Source organism: Lagenorhynchus albirostris, chromosome 20 (genome assembly GCF_949774975.1).
Source record: "Lagenorhynchus albirostris chromosome 20, mLagAlb1.1, whole genome shotgun sequence".
NCBI classification, from domain to species: domain Eukaryota; kingdom Metazoa; phylum Chordata; class Mammalia; order Artiodactyla; family Delphinidae; genus Lagenorhynchus; species Lagenorhynchus albirostris.
Window position 1 is genome coordinate 12538480 of NC_083114.1, and position 20143 is coordinate 12558622.

At 38.5% G+C, this 20143-nt stretch overlaps 1 protein-coding gene across 5 annotated transcripts in view; it reads right to left on the reverse strand.

Annotated features, from left to right (window-relative positions):
* PAFAH1B1 (platelet activating factor acetylhydrolase 1b regulatory subunit 1) overlaps window positions 1-15482 on the reverse strand; it is a 74309-nt gene extending 58827 nt beyond the window's left edge. Inside the window, exons 1-2 of one of the 5 annotated variants that reach the window (XM_060134514.1) lie at window positions 15110-15482; window positions 4570-4694 (exon numbers count right to left, since the gene is read on the reverse strand). The gene's annotated coding sequence lies outside the window, so the exon portion shown is untranslated. Of the gene's footprint in view, window positions 1-4569; window positions 4695-14280; window positions 14944-15109 lie in introns of those variants that run through there. The other 4 variants (XM_060134516.1, XM_060134513.1, XM_060134517.1 and 1 more) reach the window with 4 other exon arrangements.
* Window positions 15483-20143: the final 4661 nt, after the last annotated feature.

Here is a 20143-nt window from a genome sequence, read left to right on the forward strand (position 1 = left end):
CAGTCATCAGTAAGAAAACAGAGTGGTATAAACACTGAATTCAAGAGATTCAGTAGTGAAGGTAACAACATAAAAAACTGAGTTCCAGTAGGGTTGAACAAAAAAATCTTACTTGGGGAATCGAGCACATGGAAAGAAAGAAGGGGCAGAGCCACATATTAATATGTTTCTTGAGCGAAGAGACCATATCTATTATAAACATAAATAAAAACAATACCTCCTTACATTTAATCTATGCTAAAAACCACCAAGAGTCCATTTTCACAGGAATGGTCTGCTGAAGCAATTAATTTCCAGCAGCATGAAACAGAGTTGTGTACTGACCCCCTTTTTCTTTAAATCTATTTCTTAATGACTTTACCAGTTTTGTATACTCTGGAAGAATACTGCTCTGTCCACCTTCAAACAGGACAGGAATGTAGCAGATTCTAAGAAGAATCTTAACCTTCAAGCAATCCCAGTTTTATTTGGGTAAAACTAAGTTTTCACAAAAATATTTAAATCCTACATATGAATGGTCTGTGTTTGATATATGGAACACCTGCACTTTAGGTACTTGTCAAGGAGCTTAATCTCAATAAATATCAACAACTGGATTGAGGGAAACTATATCCATTGGTCAGACACCAAAGGACAACCTACCCACTCATTCAGACTGACTCTCATGTGATGTGGTTGGTCTTCCCATATTGAGTGCTGTTAAATACTAGACATCCATCTACCTTAGAGATGTTGATGAGGGAAATGATAATTACACATAATCCTCTTTATGAGGACCCCTATGAGAAGTTATAGTCTGATAGTATCAAGTTAGTTACCTTTCTGAACTGTTTATTTTTATCTTAAGGACTTTATGAAAAACGTCACCTCATAGAAAAGCTCAGAGTCAAATCTGTGCTCTCTGCCTGCAACAAGACCATTGTGATAGACCTTTGTGGCCTAGATTCTCATTCCATTTTGTCCCTACCCTTTGTTTTCGTTTCTTCTTTCTCTTTGTTTTTAATTTGTGGTATTTTCTAGTTTATACATCTTTATAAATTGCCTTAAATAGGTTACAAATCAAATACTTACAGAGACTAGGCAGGTAAAAGTGTGAATCAGCTAGAAATAAGGCAACAGTGGTAGAACTGGGTTTTTAAAGTAAGTCGAATTAAAAACAAAAACACTAAAAAAAAAAAAAAAAACACAAAAACACTGAGCAGACAAAACACATTTTTGATCCAAATCCTCGACCATCCATTTGTAGCCTCTGAAAAAGGTACTTAATAAATACAGTGCTGAAAGGTAGGATGGTTTAGAAGATTAAACCAGTTTCAACCCCTCTGCTTAAAATCTTTCTGGAACAAGGGTGTATGTAACAGCTAAAAGAACAGGTAAATATCCTGCATTCGCACAAAACTTCACAATTTACAAGCCATCTTCATATCCTTTTGATCTTCAACTTCACTATGTGGCAGCCCTCACAGCTATGTGCACAAAATGCAGAGATCACAAACTCAAAACAATGAAGGTAATATAAACCAGTGAAGCAGGAAAGGCTGTGATCTTTCCATACAAGACTCATTTTGTTTCCATATTAATCATGTTACAATATTCTTCACTTCCAGAGAAATATGCTATTCTACTTTTCTTGAATATTGCAGTTGTCTAGCTACACTTTCCCCCCATTTTTTATAAAAATATCAATAGAAAAGTATTTCTTCACTATAAACAACAGTGCAAGGGCAATAATAAACAGTAACAGGAAGTGGTAGGAACTTGTTTTCCTGGAGAGCTTATGCCCATCTAAAGGAGGGCAGCTGTGGGAGTTCCCTGGTGGAGCAGTAGTTAAGACTCCACACTCCCAATGCAGTGTTCACATGCCACAACTAAGGAGCCCTCCTACTGCAACTAAGACCCATCACAACCAAATAAATAATTTTTTTTAATAAATAAAAAACATAAGGGAGGGCAGCTGTGACTCAGCTTAGGCCAACTGTTGCCATGGGAAAATGTGGGCCCCACTGTTGCCAACGCTTCTAATTTTTCAGGATAATCCAAAAATAGAGACTTTACACAAAATACTTAACTCCAAAATATTGACTCAAAAAAATTTTAACGATACAAGGCCAAGCATTTACACTTAGTTTGTCCTACAGGCCACCAGTGTGCAACTCCTGGCTCAATACTGAGTTAAACACAGGTTTTTGAACAGCTGAATAGACTGAGGAAAGTGGTACAAAATTTAGGAATTTATGGTCTAAAATCAATGTCAATATTATTCATTCTATTTATTCAATTCAAAGCATAAAAATTACTAAAGAACAAATATTTAATTAACCTTAAGATAAACTCTGCAATGAAAAAACAAAAAACAAATTTTATCATCTTATCTGCAGATACCTTTCCCGTGTTCACTGCAGCACTGTCTGTAATAGTGAAAATCTGAAAACAATCTAAAGACCTATTTCTGTACTGTAGGTATAAACTATAGTATGATTATATATAAGAAATTCTTTAACATAATAAACTAGATCTACATATACCAATACATCTAGAAAACATTTTTTAGGTGAAAAAAACAAGTTGTAGAATAGTATACAGTATAACATTCAAGTAAACTCTAAACATTATTGTACATTGTTTATGCATACATATATGTATAGTAAAAGTATAAAAACAGAACAAAAGAATATATGCAAACTTTAGGAGGAACTTTACCACTGGGAACAGGGAGGGAGGGGAGTAGGATTAGAAAGAGGATATCAACTCTAACTGTAATGCCATATTTCTTTAAAAAACAAACAAAAACTCCACAAAAACTCTAAAGCAAATATGATAAAATGTTAACATCTGTTAATTCAGGTAGTAGTTACGTGGATACTTTGTTATATCACTGCAGGTACTTCTCCTGCATGGTTGACATATTTCATAACAAAAATAAACAAACTATAAATATGTAAAAAAAAATTTAGAAGAAAAAACAAAAAGTACTTTCCTATGTATACGTCCCATGGTAGGCCCTCTTAAAACAAGCTGAATATGTAGATGATATGAAAGCAATGAAGGAATAAATCCTACACTTTTGAGGTCCTACTGTGTAGAATTTTGGAGTCAAATAGTGGAAGTTCAAATAACAACTCGGCCACCTACAAACTGACCTTGGGCAATCTTCAAACTTCCTAAGCCTGTTTGCCCACATATAACTGGAGCTAACACCACCACCTACTCAAACAACTGCGGTGAAGCTTAACGAGATAATCAGTGTTAAGGGCTTGTCTACCATTTTACTTCCCTCAGTAGAGTTCTAGAATAGTGAACATGTACAAAGAGAATAACTTCACTTTGAAGATGATACGGCACAGTACCTTTTGCACTTCTATGTACATTATCAATGTAAAAAAGACACTGCTTTCCTAGTGTCCAAGGACAGAGAACGAATCAGTTTTGCCATCACAAGAAGGCAGACGGTAAAGGCAGACTGCCCTATTACTATTATATCAATTTGTTTTAATCATCTTAACATCACCATAATAACAGCCACCATTTACTGAGTACTATGTGCAAGGTACTGTTCTAGACTCTTTAAATACATTAACTCACTTGATATATCAGATAAAGTTTTATATAAGCTATAATAAGAGACAAAAATAGTAGATACCTTAAGATTATGAATTCAAAGAAAATTTCTTTCAGGTAAAAAAAAAAAAATTTGGGAAGGTTGCCTGGAAAAGGAGAACCTGGTATGCAGATTTGAAGGATACATAGGTCAGAAGATACACAGAGAAAAAGAGAAGGGAGGGAGTGGTAAAGAGTGAAAATGCCATAAGGAACAGAAAGTATCTTCATAAGGCTGAATCATAGGATACATGACAGGCAAGAAGAAAAAGAATAAGCAAGTGAGCTACGACACCAAAGAAAAGACCTTGAGTGTCCATTTAGGATTAAACAAACATCTATTAAATACCATGTTTCTAGTAAGGTACCCTTTGCATTTATTCATATACAAAGCTGATTAAATATAGTAAAAACCTGGCAATGGGTTTTTGGCAAGAAAGTGACTTGAGAACCGTGGTTCAGGAAAATTAATCTGGCACTTTATGTAATATCCCACACATAATTCCTCCTCTTAATCTCTACTATGGATGGCTAATGACGCCCAGTTTCTCAATTCCACCCAGACACCCAAGCCACAAATCTGCGATGTCTTCTAATACTTCCCTCTCCTCATCACAGACTACTCATTCACAATTCTACCTCCTAAGCCTTTCTCCAATCAACAACCTTCATTGTCACTGTCTTATTTCAAGCACTAATCATTCTTTCCTGAAAAAGCCTCCTAAGTGACCTTCAAACTCCCATCTGTATTCCTCACTGCCACCTACATAAACTACCTAAATACACCTGATCATAATGCTCACCTTTGCTTAAAATTGTGTCTTCCAAATTGCCTACAAACCACACAGAATTTGTAAATTCTATCAATCTGGCTCATATGTACCTTTCCAGCCTCATATTCACATGTACCCTACAATGCCCTCTGCAAACTACTTTCCAGCATACACATAATAGTTTTTCATGCTTTTGTACCTGTATATGTTGCTCTTCCCTCTACCTCAAATGACCTTCTCCCATGTCCACTCCAATTATTCATTCAAGATTCAGTTTAAATATCATCCCTCTCAACTGTCTTTAGTGGGGAGATTTGATGAGCCCTGCAATAGCATAATTGACAGACATCATACACTATGTACACCACTACAACCCAGGACCCAGATTTAAAATACTATATAAGGACACTGAATTTCCTATCCATTTAATAATTTCATTAAGAATCTAGAGAAAATTCAAATTCAAGAAAGTTCTAACTTCAACCAAGTTTTCCCCTTTTTATAAAACTGAATGGCAAGAAAAAATATTCTTAAAATTTGACAAATCTAGATTTGGGGAGTTAAGATTTATCAAAGGAATGAACAGGTGATGAATGTTCTGCCTATCAAAGTTATTTACCATATATGAATACACAATGAAAAATTAGATATAATAGAATTAACAAATTTTAACCTCTTTAATGATTCAGCAGTCACTTCAAATTTTTACAGCATTACTATGGTGCTATATTTTTATAATCACAAATCTTAATATAAAGTTATAATATAAAAACATAAAAAATCAATATTTAAGCTTTCTAGCTCTTTGGACGTGGGCTAAATGAGAGTTTTCCACATAATAGTGGATCTTTAAAGAGACATTTCTCTCCACATACTGAGAAAAACAGGAAAGGCCTATACATTAAGAGAAGTTAAAAACTATCTCAGGCCATTATTTCTCATTTTTATGGAAGCATCATAACATACACCAAAGCCTCAAATATAACTAGCATAGAGGACATCTAAGATCCAAAGTGCTTGAAATGAATACTGCTTTAAAAATGTTAAAAATAATATCTTATGTGGGAATCAACCCTGACTCTTTTCTTTCTTCTTCTATATTCAATTACCTGGATCTGCCAAGTTTACCGCCTCAATATTTGTTGAATTATTCTCTGTCTACCCTTAACAGTACTACCACAGTTCACACCATCATCTCTCACCTGGCCTGGACCAATTTCAACAGGTCTTCTTAAACCTAGCCTTGGCCTATTAACATCTATCTTCTACTCAGCCCCAGAATCATCTATTTAAAATACAATCCAACCATATCTCTTCCTTACTTAAAAACAACCCTTCATTGGCTCCCTATTTTTTATTTAACAAATATTTAAATAGCACTTACTATATGTTAGTCACTACTTTAAATGTTTTAGAAGTGTTCATTTACTCCTCACAACTACCTATGAGAATTTAAATAACGAGCTTTTATATTGTGTGTGTGTGTGTGTGTGTGTGTGTGTGTGTGTGTAATGTAACACAGCTATGTAAGCAGCAGAGTTGAACACAGGCATCTGGGCTCCACAATTGGGGCCTTTATTCACTGCACTATGCTGCCTCCCTATTTCCTGAAGTCCACATGCTTTAACACAGTTTATAAGGTCTTTGATTAGTATCTGGTCCCTTCCCACATTTCAAGTCTTATTTCTAACCAAGCCCCACTTTGCTCAAACTCCAGTAACACTGAGCACCTTGTAATGCATGCCTTCCCTCTCCTCATTTTGTGACCTTTATGATTTTACTGCTGCTGTCCCGTCTGGAGTACTTTCTAGCACCTCAGCACAGTTCTTATAACAGAGTGCACTGAACACACTCTGATGAAAGAATGAATTTTTAATGCGTCATAAAAAATAATAAACAAAAATGTTCTACTATTAATTACACTGGTAGACATATAAAACATGAAAACACCAAATATCTTAGAATTCAAGTCTCCAATACACCTAATGGTTATCCTGTTAAAACACACACAAACAACAACCAAAAAAACCTCCCCCGACCTTGGTTCTCCTCAACTCTTTCTTGCTCCTTCCGAACACCCATATCTGCTCAACAGCCCAAAACAAAAAACACCTCAATTCTTCACCTTCCTCATTCCTTGTTTCTCTTACTTCCCATATCAAACTGGTTACTAATTTATACATACTCAATCCCTTTCAAATCCATTCTTTCAACCTGCACTGCCTCTTAAGTTGTCTCCACAAGTCTATCTACCTCCATCCACTCCACAGCTGCATCTTCCACAATGCTGACAGTAGGCTTTTTAAAAGGGAAATCTAATGATGTCACTTATCATAACTTAAAATCATCCTCTGGCACCTCAAGGGTAAAAACTGGTTTCAGTAAGCTTCTCAACTAGGAAGCTTACTGACAATGCAGATATCCCAGGTGCTCCCCACCACGGAATTTTTATTGCTTTTTATTGTATGAGTCTAAGATGAAGTCTGCAAACGAAGATGGTCCATGTGCCAACCCACTTCACAGGCCAGATCAGGGTAATGTCCTCACTCCTCTATACTCACCAATCACTCCAGCCATACTGAACTACAGCTACATGTAACTTCCCTCACTAACCAAGGTGTACTTATGAGACTAGGTACAAATTACTCCCCAAACAACATGACGAGATTTCTTCAAAAATGTTTAACCAACATCTTTGTGAAGACCTCCTTGAAAACTTTGGGCCCTCAGGACTTCCCTGGTGATCCAATGGGTAAGACTCCTCACTCCCAATGCAGAGGGCCGGGGCTCGATCCCTGGTTGGGGAACTAGATCTCACAGGCATGCTGCAACTAAGAAGTCCGCACAACGCGACTAAAGATCCTGCGTGCTGCAACTAAGACCTGGTGCAACCAAAATTAATAAATAAATATTTTAAAGAAAGAGAAAACTTTGGGCCCTCATCTCACCAAGTACATATTTTGATTATAGCACTATTATGCTACCTTTGCATGTTAAATATGTGTTCATAAATTTTAAGATCTTTGAGGGCAAGGGCTGACAATCATGTTTGTATCCCCAATGCTTAGAATATAATATATCTAAATAAATGTTTGCTGGACAGAAAAATTGATGAAAATTTAAAAGAGAAACAAAAATATGTAATGGTACTGAATAAGTTTCTTTTTAAAGTAGAAGCCCAATGATATTTTCTGTACAAGTGATACAATGGAAGGGCAAGATATAAAAACAACTGAAAGAACTGTAATAACTGCAATTCTCAAGAATTACCTTGCACTCAAGTTATAAATTCTCCTTAGGGTAAAATAAATATCTTTCAGGACACAGATCTACCAGTTCTGTTTTTAAAATAAGAGTCCAATTGGTCAAAAATACCGTCTTTTCTGCTGCAGTATTTACAAGCTTTTTGAGGGAAAGGGAAGAACAAGGAGGATTCAAATACTAGCACAGCACCAATGAATAAGATACCCTATTTGCTTTGCTTCTCAGATTACAGCAGTCTCCCTCCAAACAAGCCCCCAAATGTGGAGCTCTTCTCTAAAATCCCAACACTGAACTTTACTCTCAGAGTAATTTCTAGACGGATATATAATTCACTTAAACATAGCTCTTTCAAAGGCTTTCTCGGATCTTTATTCTCCAAACCACTGTTAAAATATTTTATATTTTTAAAAAGCTAGAAAAAATTGGGGGTTATTTAAATTAATAATATTTAAAATTCTAAACAAAATTTTCCTGATAGTTAAAATAAAGATGTAAATTGTTTTAATAAATGGGGAAGAGGAGGTGAATCCACCTTACAGAAGAATTCCAAATAACATATGTAAACAGACACTCCCCCACACACACCCCCACCGCCGACATGGAACTGGAGTCACTTCCAAAGGATAAAGTAAGAGAAAGGTAAAATAATAACTTTATGAGAAAACTGGCAAACACTACGTTAACCAAGTGATGAAATATCATGTAGCCTCTGACATGATGTGATGACAAGTGCACTTCACCTCTGTGGTATTTTTTCCAAAAACCCATAACCCATCTAATCATGAAAAAACACCAGACAAACACAGTGTGGAGGACATTTTACAGAATACCTGACCAGGACTCCTCAAGACTGTAAAAGTCACGAAAAACAAGGAAAGACTGAGAAACTATCACAGACCAGAGGAGAGTGAGGATAAAAGACAACCAAATGCAACGTGGTACCCTGGATTAAATCTGCAACAGAAAGAGGCCATTAATGGAAAAACAGTGAAATCCAAATAAAGTCTGGAGTTTCGCTAATAGTAAATACCAAGATTCACAAATGTAGCACAGAAATGTAAGATGTTAACAATGGAGGAAATTGGATGCAGGGTATACACAAGAACTCTCTGCACTATCTTTACAACTTGACTACAAATCTAAAACTATTCCAAAATAAAAAGGTTTCTTTAGAAAGAAAAACAGAAAAAACTGTTTGGGATTATTTAAATAATATTTAAAAGTACAAACAAAATTTTTCTTAAAATAAAGATATAGGGCTTCCCTGGTGGCACAGTGGTTGAGAGTCCGCCTGCTGATTCAGGGGACACGGGTTCGTGCCCCGGTCTGGGAGGATCCCGCGTGCCACGGAGCGGCTGGGGCCGTGAGCCATGGCCGCTGAGCCTGCGCGTCCGGAGCCTGTGCTCCGCGGCGGGAGAGGCCACTACAGTGAGAGGCCCGCGTACCACAAAAAAATAAAAATAAAAAAATAAAGATATAAATGTACTCTGCAGTTTAAATAACATGCTTATGAGCAATATAATTTTATATTAAAAAAAGGAATTAGTCCATTTGGCATTGATTTACATAGCACTTCTTGCCCTACTAAGAAACTCTGAAGTCATCTCTGGTTTCAGATACACATAATGGATAAAGGGGAAAGAATCCCTAATACTAATTCTTAAGAAATACATTTAAAACTATAAGAGCTATATTAATGTATTAATAACTGCTTATTTATGATTAAATTGTATGTTAATTCTCTTCCTTAAAAAAAGTCTCTAACAATAAAAAATATCTACTGAAGGGTTTACAGGCCTTTTATCCAATAATAGCAACCACCCTATGAGTTACATTCTGTCAATGTTATCCATTTATAGATTAGGAAACTGAGGCTTATTGCTCAAGGCTCATAGCTGATAAATTGTTGAGTTAGGATTATAATCTAAATATTCATTTTTGGTTTTAGTCAACAGCTTTATTTAGTTTTCTCTGATAATGTTAAATGTATAGCTTTTTCCCACCCTTAAGAAATAAGTTAACCAAAAATAATAATAATAATCAATACAATTGACTCTTTTTTTTTTGGCCACATCACATGGCTTGTTGGATCTTAGTTCCCCCACCAGGGATCGAACCCAGGTCAGTCCCCGGTAGTGAAAGCGCAGAGTCCTAACCACTGAACCGCCAAGGAATTCCCAATACAATTGACTCTTTTATCTTCACTTTCCCTTCTTCTGCAGTCAGCATATTTTTGATAAAATAAAAACAACTATGGAAGGGAAGATGAAAAGATAAAACATATGCCTTATGCATACAAAATACTAAAATCATATCCTTTTATTCTTTGCCGCAGATTAAAAGTGAATTTAATCCACAACATGCAAATCCTTAATAACATAAGCTTTCAATTAAATTCCTTAAAAATTTCCCAGATTCTTAATTTCACTGTTATCAAAAGACAGTCTCTCAGAAAATTTCTTAACAGCCTCAGTTAACTGTCAGTAATTCTTGTCAGCACATAAGCGCTCAAGGACCAGCTAATCAAAATGCAAAGAACAGAAACGCAAATGTAATTTATCCAGTTGGGTTAATTCATTTCTTATAGGTGAGAGTTTTGTGGCCCTGAAACAACTATGTCATAAGTATGACCCTGTTCCTGGGACAACATAAAATCTCCGTAAAGGAAGTATGAACACTTTTCCCTCCTTCACCTTAATTCCAGAGAGATCACTGGAAGTTAGCCACTACAAAGAACTATAGGATATCTCATTTCCTTTCACATAACCCCATATTCAATCAAATGCAAAAAGTATTTATTTACTTATTAATACCACTTGTATGTATTTAAATAGATTTAATATTGATTTGCTGATATTATTACTACTACTTGTATGTATGCAGCAAGTACTTATTTACTTATTAATATTATTATAAAGCAGTATTAGGCATTTTCTGCAAGTCCCTATTCAAATGCCTTATGCAAGCAAAATAGTTACAATATAAGACCATGTTAATAAATGCCAATTTAAATGATGCAGGCAATAAATGCCACCAGTTTTCACCATTTTAGAAAAGAAATTAACAAACATAAAAATAGTTTTGAAAAGAGTCCATTCTGTCAAAAGAAAAAGGAATGTTTGTTTGATCATGCAAGGCAATACCCAAGTGATTCACTGACTACAATATTTACCTCATTCTAGCTACTAACCCAACATGTGACCTTGGGAAAAGAAATTCTCTGAATTTTAGTTCTCTCATCCATAAAAAATACTATTCTATCTCAAAAAGCAGCTGACAGAACAAATGCCATGTTCGATATATTTACAAAGTTCTAGGAAAAGGTTTACAACAATGTTAGATGACAATAACTTTAGAGGATACTTTTCCAGAAGTATCCTTGACAAATCCACAAATCAATCCTAAATAGGTAAGTTTCAACTAAAAGCCACCAACTTTTAAAGAGAAAACAATAAATCAAAATAATAAGCCCTTATGATACCTGCATCCAATGACTATAAAGCATTTCACCAATATCAATTAAAATTCGTAACTGCCGTGGCAAGGTTAAAAATTATACACACAGCAGAAGTTAAACTAAGGTTCCACTTAAATGACTAGCCAACATGCCATATCAAACCAGCAACAAAGCTAAAAGAATTCAAAAAGACTTCACTGCAGTTACCTGTTACGCTTATGTAATATAGCATCTTTCTTCATGAAATACAGATTTCTCAAAACATTTGGACTTCAGCAACTAAGATTCACTCTACAGCTAAGCATCTTCAGGAGAATAGGTTTACTTTTTCTTTTCAGAAGTCCCTATATCATCAGTTTTTTTGTTTGTTTGTTTTTGTTTAGTTTTATTTTAAATAGAGCAACTTTTAAAGTAAAAAAAAGTTGTATAGTAAAAGTGGCAAAGAATTCCCACTTCAACTATTTCTCTCTCTCTAAAGTGCATAAAAACAGATTACCCATCATAATGAAATATTTTCACAACAGAAACTTACAACCAAGTAAAAAAATCTCTTTTAGGACCACAGCGGACATGACAGGCGTGGTTTAAAACCAACTGAGCCTCAAGTCCCTTTGGCAAAAGAGTGCATGACTCACTGCTTTAGAACTCAATGGGAAGAACTGGAAAATTCACTCTGATTGCCCTAAGATTTTGTTTTGGATTTGTTTTTTAAGATATCTCCATCCTAATGCTGACAACTGCCACAGTTTCTATGGCTTACCTATTGAGATTAAGATGACAAATTCTGAATAATATGAACCACAGGTAAACAAAAAGTAAGGTCCTATATTTTCTTGGACACTGAAAATATGAGCCATAAGGTAAAGTCATATATACAGTATTATTTATTGCATAAGAGGGAGCAACACTTACACTGAAAAAATATAGACAATGAAACACGGATATTCTAGCTGGAAAACCAAAAATTATCAGATACTTATTTTTCCCTTCCAGAAAACATCTCTAAATCTTTTATATACCAGAGTAATTGTATCTGGGAAAAAAGATACCAAGTAAGTCTACTAAAAAATTAACCCATCCCAATCTCATTATAAGTTTTATAAGTATAGAATTATGAAGAATTTTAAAAACTGCTCTCCAAATTAAGCAAAAGATTCTGCCACATGTACCAGAAGCACACATAGATACACATTTGTAAGTAAAAGCTCTCTTACTTAAGTCAAATTATTTTAAACTCCTAATCAACTAATAATCTACTGAAAAATCTCAGCTCTTAGTATGCTTTTATAGCTAGAAATACTAGGGGTGGGGATATGTTAGACACATAACAGTGAATTATCATACTAACCTCATTCCTCACCACATGAACCCTTCTACTTTCTAATCACATTAAAAATAACAAAAATGTAAAAATATATCATACACTGACAAAGTCATAAGGCCCATCAAAATCACATTTACAACATGAATTTGACATTCTTCTGAGAACATCTATTCACATGAATGCTTGATACAAGACGTTAAAATGACCTACCCTCTCTTACGGTAGTACCTTACTGAAAGGTCTCTTCCAAAGGACAACACAAGAGAAAGGGTCTATATAAAGAGCATTTAACACAAATTATCTTATCCTTTCTTACTCACTTTGATGTTCATTATTTAGAAATCACAGATTTACTGTTTTAATGCAAACTAAAGTTAAAGAAAACATCTGCAATGTTCTCATTAGATTTTTGCAATATTCCTACTACTATTTTTTGCCAAATATTTCTGGCATTCGTTAATCTACACTTACTTAACTAAAACAATAAAAAACATTAAGAAGTGTGTATAAATATGTGTGTGTATGTATACGTACAGATACATAGAGACAATAAGTATTTGCTTTAGAGCAGGGACATTGCTTTTTACCCCAATCATTCAATACCCACCTTGCAAAAAAGGTGGAAACTAAAAACACGAGATTTTAAGATTTACTACAGAGAAACGCCTTTGTTGTAGTACCAATTAGCATCAAATAACCTTACAAAACATAAGCAAGAGAAAAATGCTATGAAAGGGCAATCTAGCATTTCACAGCTTCTGCTCTCTTACTCCACCCAGTCTCCTCGGCTCAATGGCTGTTCACAGCAACCACAAATATTAGCCCATTTTTAAAAAAGGTGTGGGAGAGGCACCGAAATAGGGCTAACTCCATCAAAATCAAGATATACAGAAATATTCTGTGAAAAATTAAGTTCCATTCTGATTTATAAAAATAACAGCTTTGTTTCATTTAGAAGATCCTCCCCTTGTGAACAATCCAAACAATGATCATTTATAATAGAACATGAAAGAATAAATCACCCTAAACACAGATTACTCTTCTGCTTTAATAAAAACTGCAATTCGCAACTGCCAATTATTTTGCAAAACTGTGTCCTGAAAGATACCCATGAGAGATTAAAAGCTAGCTTAATGCCTTAGACCCAAATCAGAATTTTTTAAGTAACAGCTTTTAATATATTCAACATTATATCACTACCGACATACCCAACCAGGAAATTTTCCCGATTAAAAGACTGGACCCTGCAGCAATCAAGCTTGCTGCAGAAAAAAAGAAAAAAAAAAAATTTCAAGCAAATACTACTGTGGCAAAAGGGGAGGGATGACATTACTGGTATGAAAGGCCCAAGCACTGTCTCCTCCGCCCTAGCCTCAAAATGAAATTCACACAAAACGATCCCACCTCCCAACAAAAACAGAATTACCAAAAATGGCACAAATTTTTTGTTTAGCCTTTAAAATGTTATAAATCTCAAGGATTGTGTGTTAAAGTAAAGGTCGGAACATCGGTAATATCTTTATTCTCTCCCGACTGCCTCTTAAGGAAAGGGGGAGGGGGGGACCTTGGCATGACATCGCCCATTGAGAACGAAACCACAAATCTGGTTCTTCGCTTCCAAAGCACAATTTCTTAACCAAAGGATTGATATAAATTGGACCCAAACCCCAACCCCAAAAGAAAATCTCCTGCCCTGCTCCCAAGGAGTTTCTTGCTAAGTCACCGAAGAAAGGCAGAATCACAAATAAAGCCAAGGCACCTTTCTGTCTTGTCTCACGATATTGAAAACCTCCTCCTCCTCTCCACTCTTCTGTCTAGAGAGAGAGAGCGAAAATTTGCCCACCACCTCAAAGGCATTTTCTCACCTGGGAGGCTACGGAAGGCACTGCGTTTCCTAAATGAGTGGGGAGATTAGATTAGAAGGAGAATGGCTGAGGGCCTCGAAGCTCAGTGCTATAACGTCAAAAGGCAACTCCCGTTGAAGAAGCCGGCGGCAGAAAAGAAAATCCTGCCTGATTTGGTGGGTGGGTGCTGCGGATGGTTCGGTGGGTCGGGCCGCTCCTCCTCAGTGGGTGCAGAGGCTGGACCACTGCACAGGGGGACCAGGGAAGGGCTGGACCATCATTCTCAGGTCAACCCCATCCTAAGGACAGGTGGGGGACAGAACGCCTGAAGGCCTGTGGGTGCCGAGGCGGCTTGGGGCTGAGCCCAGTCCCTGAGCGCCAGCCGCGGGTGGGGTGGGGACTGCGGAGCTCGCCTTCCGCGGCGGGGGAGAGGAGGGCCGAACCCTTTCCCCAAGATCAGAGAGAGACCTGCTCTCCACGCCCTTCCTACCCAAGAATACTTTTCTTGCTAAGTCACCAAGGGAGGAGGGCGATCCCTTCCCAGGGAGGGCCGCGGGTGGAGCCGCGGCGGCCCTGGCAGCCCCCGAACCCGAGCCAGGGAGGAGGGGAGCGAGGGCAGCGCCCTCCCCGGCCTGTCCCCCCTCCTCCCGTGTCTCTCACTCAACGGCCGTCGCGGCCGCCATTTTGAGAGCGAGAAGAGAAGAAGAAGGAGGAGGCGGCGGCAGGGGGAGGGGAGTATGGGAGGGAGGGGACCGGCGCAGCCACATCGTCAGGCCGCCGGGCCCGGCCCGCAGCCGCCGGAGCGCGGTGGAGAAGACAGAGGGGAGGACGCAGACCCTTGCCGCCTTACCGGAGCGCTGCACCGCCGCCTCCGCAGGGCCTCTTCCGTCCTTCACTCCCATCCACCGGCGGGGGAGGGGGAGAGGGAGAGGGAAGGGAGGAAGGAGGGAGGGAGGGAAGGAGGGAGGGGGAGGATGGCGCGCTGGGCCCTGTCCCGGGGAGGGGGAGGGGAGGGGAGCGGGCGGGCTCCTCAGCCGTTCCGGGGCTCGAGCCCACGCCTGGCGCTCGCGGTTTCTCCCGCTCGCACCCGAGCGCTCCCCTCCTTCTCCTTCTCGCTCCCTAGACCCCGGCGTCGCTGCTTGTTCGCTCGCTCACTCGCTATCTCGGCCGCCGGACTCCGCCGCCGCCCCGCCGCTCCAGCTCCGTCTGTCACAGGAGCTGCCCCAACGCCCTGACGTCACCGCGCCGCCGCCGCCGCCGCCCCAGACCCGCGGGGAAGAGGGAGGGGAGGGGAAGGGAGGGGTCCCGGAGCGGAGGAGGGGCTGCGGCGCATGCGCCGGCCTGGGCCGGGCCCTCAGCCGCGCTGCCTTCCGCTTAGGCGGCGGGTTGCTGGTGCGGCTTGGCGGTACCTAGGCGTAGACGGACGAGTTTGCGCGCGAGGCGCTTCTTCTCGCGCTCAGCACGCCTCTGTAACCTGGAAAAAGGCTCTCGGCTCCCTTTTCCTAGACCCTCGTCTGACTGCTGCGGCCCCTCACGAACTCCGGCTCTCTTCACGTCCCCGCCCTGGTCTTGGCCACGAACGGCGCTCTCCCCTCTTCCCCCCGGCCAACAGAAGAGACCAGCTGGCCCCGGTGGATTCCGGGCCCCGATAGGCTTCAGAAAGCGGAGCCCGGACCAGGATGTCGCCCCTTCTACCTCCGGCCTTTGGGTTTTATTTCCCAGGGGCCGGGGGCGGGGGGAGGAGAAGGGAGAAGGTTGGCTTGGCTTGGGGAGAAGAGCTGTTGAGGTTGAAAGGCTGATGGAATGCCTAATTATCTTCATTTTTATTATAGATTTCTAATTGGGAGAATTCGCTTTTAGATGTGATTCAGCTATTCTTTTCCTTAGTCACACACACGCACGCACACACACATCTGCGACTCTGGAAGTCTCGAAACTGATGCCCAAAGAAAGACCTGGAACTTTATCCCTACAAGGCTTGAGCGCGCGCGCGCGGCCGCGCGCGTGTGTGTGTTTGCTAATTTATGGGTTGAAATACTGAGGACAGGTCTTGGGGATTTGTAGTCAGTGTTTTGCACACAGACATTTGATTTAAAAGCGGCCAGGTTTGAGGTTCTGAATTATCCAATGTGGAATATCCTTTTAGTAAGAATTGTTTAGTGTGATTATCTCATCACTAATTTGTATTGTCCAAGGAAATTCTTTTCCTAAAACATAGGTTTAGGCTTGTGTTTATTGATTTTATTGCTTTCCTTTATTTAGGTAAATACATACACTGCTTTTGAGAAGCAGCTGGGTTAATGAGAGAGAGAACTTGGGTATGTGTAACTGTGACCTTGGGTAAATTACTTTCTCTGGCCCCAGTTTCTCTATAAAATAGACCTAATAAGTAACTTGTAAGGCTTTTGTGAGAATTAGGAGATGCTGCATGTGTACAGTATATGATAATTAATGGTTACCATATACTGGTAACTCACAGGTAACTCATGTAGCAATTACTGTTACTTAATACCCAAAGAAGTTTCCTTTTATCAAGAAAGATTGTATCTCTAACCCTGCAGGTGTTCAAGAAGAATATGAGTGAATTGCCTGGAGGGTTTGGGTTCTCTCCTTTATGAAGGCAGGGAAGGAAATCAGAAGGTCTCTGGAATGTTTTTTCCAGGTTTACAGTTCTGGGATTCTCTAGCTGGGTAAGGACAGCAAGAGAGGAACAGAAGTTTGGTCTGTGCCACGTCCATAACAGTCAATAAACATGGAATAAATTAACATCCCCTGTTCTAAGAGCTGGTTCATTTTTACCTTTTAAAATATTTATTATTGCCTGACATCACGCTATTAAGATTTAATCAGCTGAGTGTATCAGTTCTTATTTCTTAAATCAATGTTCTAAAAGCCAACAAAATTGCCCAGAAATCAGAATCACATTGATAAACACTGATATAATACAAACAGCACTAACCCCCCTAAACCTTGAGCTCATAGACTCAGGTATTCAGAATACTTTAAAATGTGTATTAGGTAATTATGAATTAAACTGAGATCAGGTTTTATTTGTATAGCAATTCTTCAAAAAACAACGGACTCCCTTGGGAGGAATGCATAAAAGCTTTCTCCCTGGATTATAATTTTTCTGAAAAGAAATAAAACTGTGTTATGTGCTTAACTTGATATGGAGCGATGTGTTCTGGTTCTGTGCACTTTCTTTTCAATTGCTAAAATGATAGATGCATCTTAATAAACACTTGTCTATTGAGAATGGAGAATTAGGACATCTATGCTATTAACCATAATTCATAAGGACTTATACAGAACCTACTACATCCATCCAGGAAACATTTAATAATGAATATTTTGGGTGATGTTTCTTGAAAAAATAAGTATAAACATCGATTTTACTTAACACAATCTTACAATCTCCCCATTCATTTGAATTGCAAATCTTTATTTTTCCAGCAGACATTTTCAAAATGGAAACATTTGTTTCAGTTGCTGCAGTAAAATTAGTGTTAGTTTAAACAATTCTGCAAATAAGCTGACTGGAAGAAGCACTCTAAAAATATTGCTATTGGGGAGTGGACAAAATATCTTCTAAAAGTAGCTCCAAAGCAAAAATCTGTTAACAATGAGCACAAATGTTAACACATTATTTTGAGAATGAAACTGTCCTGTTTATAGGCAAACATACATCACTGTATGTGTGTACCTGATAGAAAGCAATTAGCAAATGGTGAGAAGGTAGCTTTCAGGCATACAAGTTATGTGTATCAATGTCCCATTTGAAAGAAAACCATGAACCAACTGGCAAGACTCACTCTAGGAGATTTTGGCTAAATAATTTGTGTACCTGCATTTCCCCAAAGCATGGATATGTCAGTGAGGGCAAGTGCAACTAAACCAGTCATTCTTCATCTCAGCATCATGACACCCTCATGTGTCATGAACATCGGGAGGCCATAGAAATAAATGACAGACTATTAAAGGAGGTGAAACGCACACCCTGGACATAGGAGAAATATTTAGAAGCAGCACCTGGTAATCTGAAACCTTAAAAAAAAATACATACATATATATATATGTATATATATATATATACACACACACATAGAAAATAATTTTTTAAAGTGCTAACATAAAGAAACAATACAAAAGGATGTATCAGATTCATTCTAGATGTCACCTCAGTAGACCAGGCAAAGGGTAAAACAAGCTTTCTTCCCCTTCATGCCTGTACGCCCAGTAAAGTAAAAGATTAATTCTCACCTAGAGGACTCAAAGCTTTATGAAGGAGGTGATTTAAAGCAGACTTTTGAAAAACGACCAGAGGACTTCCCTGGTGGCGCAGTGGTTGAGAGTCTGCTTACCAATGCAGGGGACGCAGGTTCGTGCCCCGGTCCGGGAAGATCCCACATGCCGCGGAGCGGCTAGGCCCGGGAGCCTGCGTGTCCGGAGCCTGCGCGTCCGGAGCCTGCGCTCAGCAACGGGAGAGACCACAACAGTGAGAGGCCCGTGTACCGAAAAAAATGGCTAGAGTTTTCATTCATTCATTCAACAAATATTTAATTGAGTATCTTCTATGTACCAGACCCTGTGCTGAGTGCTCAGTATACACAATGAATAAAACAAACAGAATCCCTGAGCTCATAGAGTTTATATTCTGGTGAAAGACAGAAAAAAGGTGACAAAGCTATGAAGGCAATAAACAGTTTTGATGGAGAAAAATAGGAAGGACCACATGAGTGAGTGTGGTAGAAGAAGACATTTCTGAGGAATGAGTGACATTTAAGCTGAGACTTGAGTAGCCAAGAGATTCTAGATTAAGGAACAAGTGCAAAGACGCTGAGGCAGGAAAATGATTGCTGTGTCCCAGGAAATTAAAGAAAGTCCAGGCAAGTGTAATGAAATGATGGTGAGAAAGGAGGCCTCTTGACTGCACTGGTCCAGGGGACATCCTTCACATTTTATTCCCTGAATAGCTCAGAGAAGAAAGAAGAAGAGAAGATCAGAGAGACAGTTTGGAATCAGATAGTACAGGACCTTGAGACCATAGTAGGGAGTTTGGATTTCATTTTAGTAGCTGTGGATAAAGGTAAGGACCAAAAAAAGAGCACATTTTGACTATGTCTTTTGATCTTAAGGACTTTAAACAGATAATTATGCTATTATCTTACCTTTTTAATGTGTAAAATTTCAAATATATAAAAGACAGAGTGATATAATGAACGCTTATATACCCATCACCAGGTTTGACAATTATAAACTTATGGCTAATCTTGTTTCGTTTATATTCTCACTCATTTCCCCCTTCTTATTTTGAAGCACTTCTAAATATCACACTATTTCATTCATTAACAGTTTAGTATCTCTAAAAGAAAAAAAAAGCCTTTTCTAAAAAACATAATCACAATACCATTACTACACCTAAAAGAATAACAATAATTCCTTAGGATATTTTGACCCTGCCCTTTGATTTTTGCCTCACCAAAGACATGGAGTGATCAGAAGTTCTGGAGAAATTGGATAAGCAATGCAGTTAAGCAAGCTTGGACAACAGAACTATCCTGGGTTATTTGAGATCTCCCCACTATTTTCTCATGAATAAGTCTAAAAATTAATATAAACAATTGGTTTTTTATCCAATTAAAATGAACATTACTGGTAGAAATGATTTGCATAGCATATAAGCAGCAATGGCTAAAACTGCACACAGTGAAATTTGACCGAGGAAAATTGCATGTGGTGAAAATCATGGCCATGAAAGGGTTCTCACAGCAATAGAAAAAATAAAAGAGAGACTGAAAGAAAAACCCTGATAAGTAAATCAAACTTCCTTTGTAAAAGTATTAGAGGAAAGAACGTTTCCCCAGTGAAAATAATTTCATTAAAA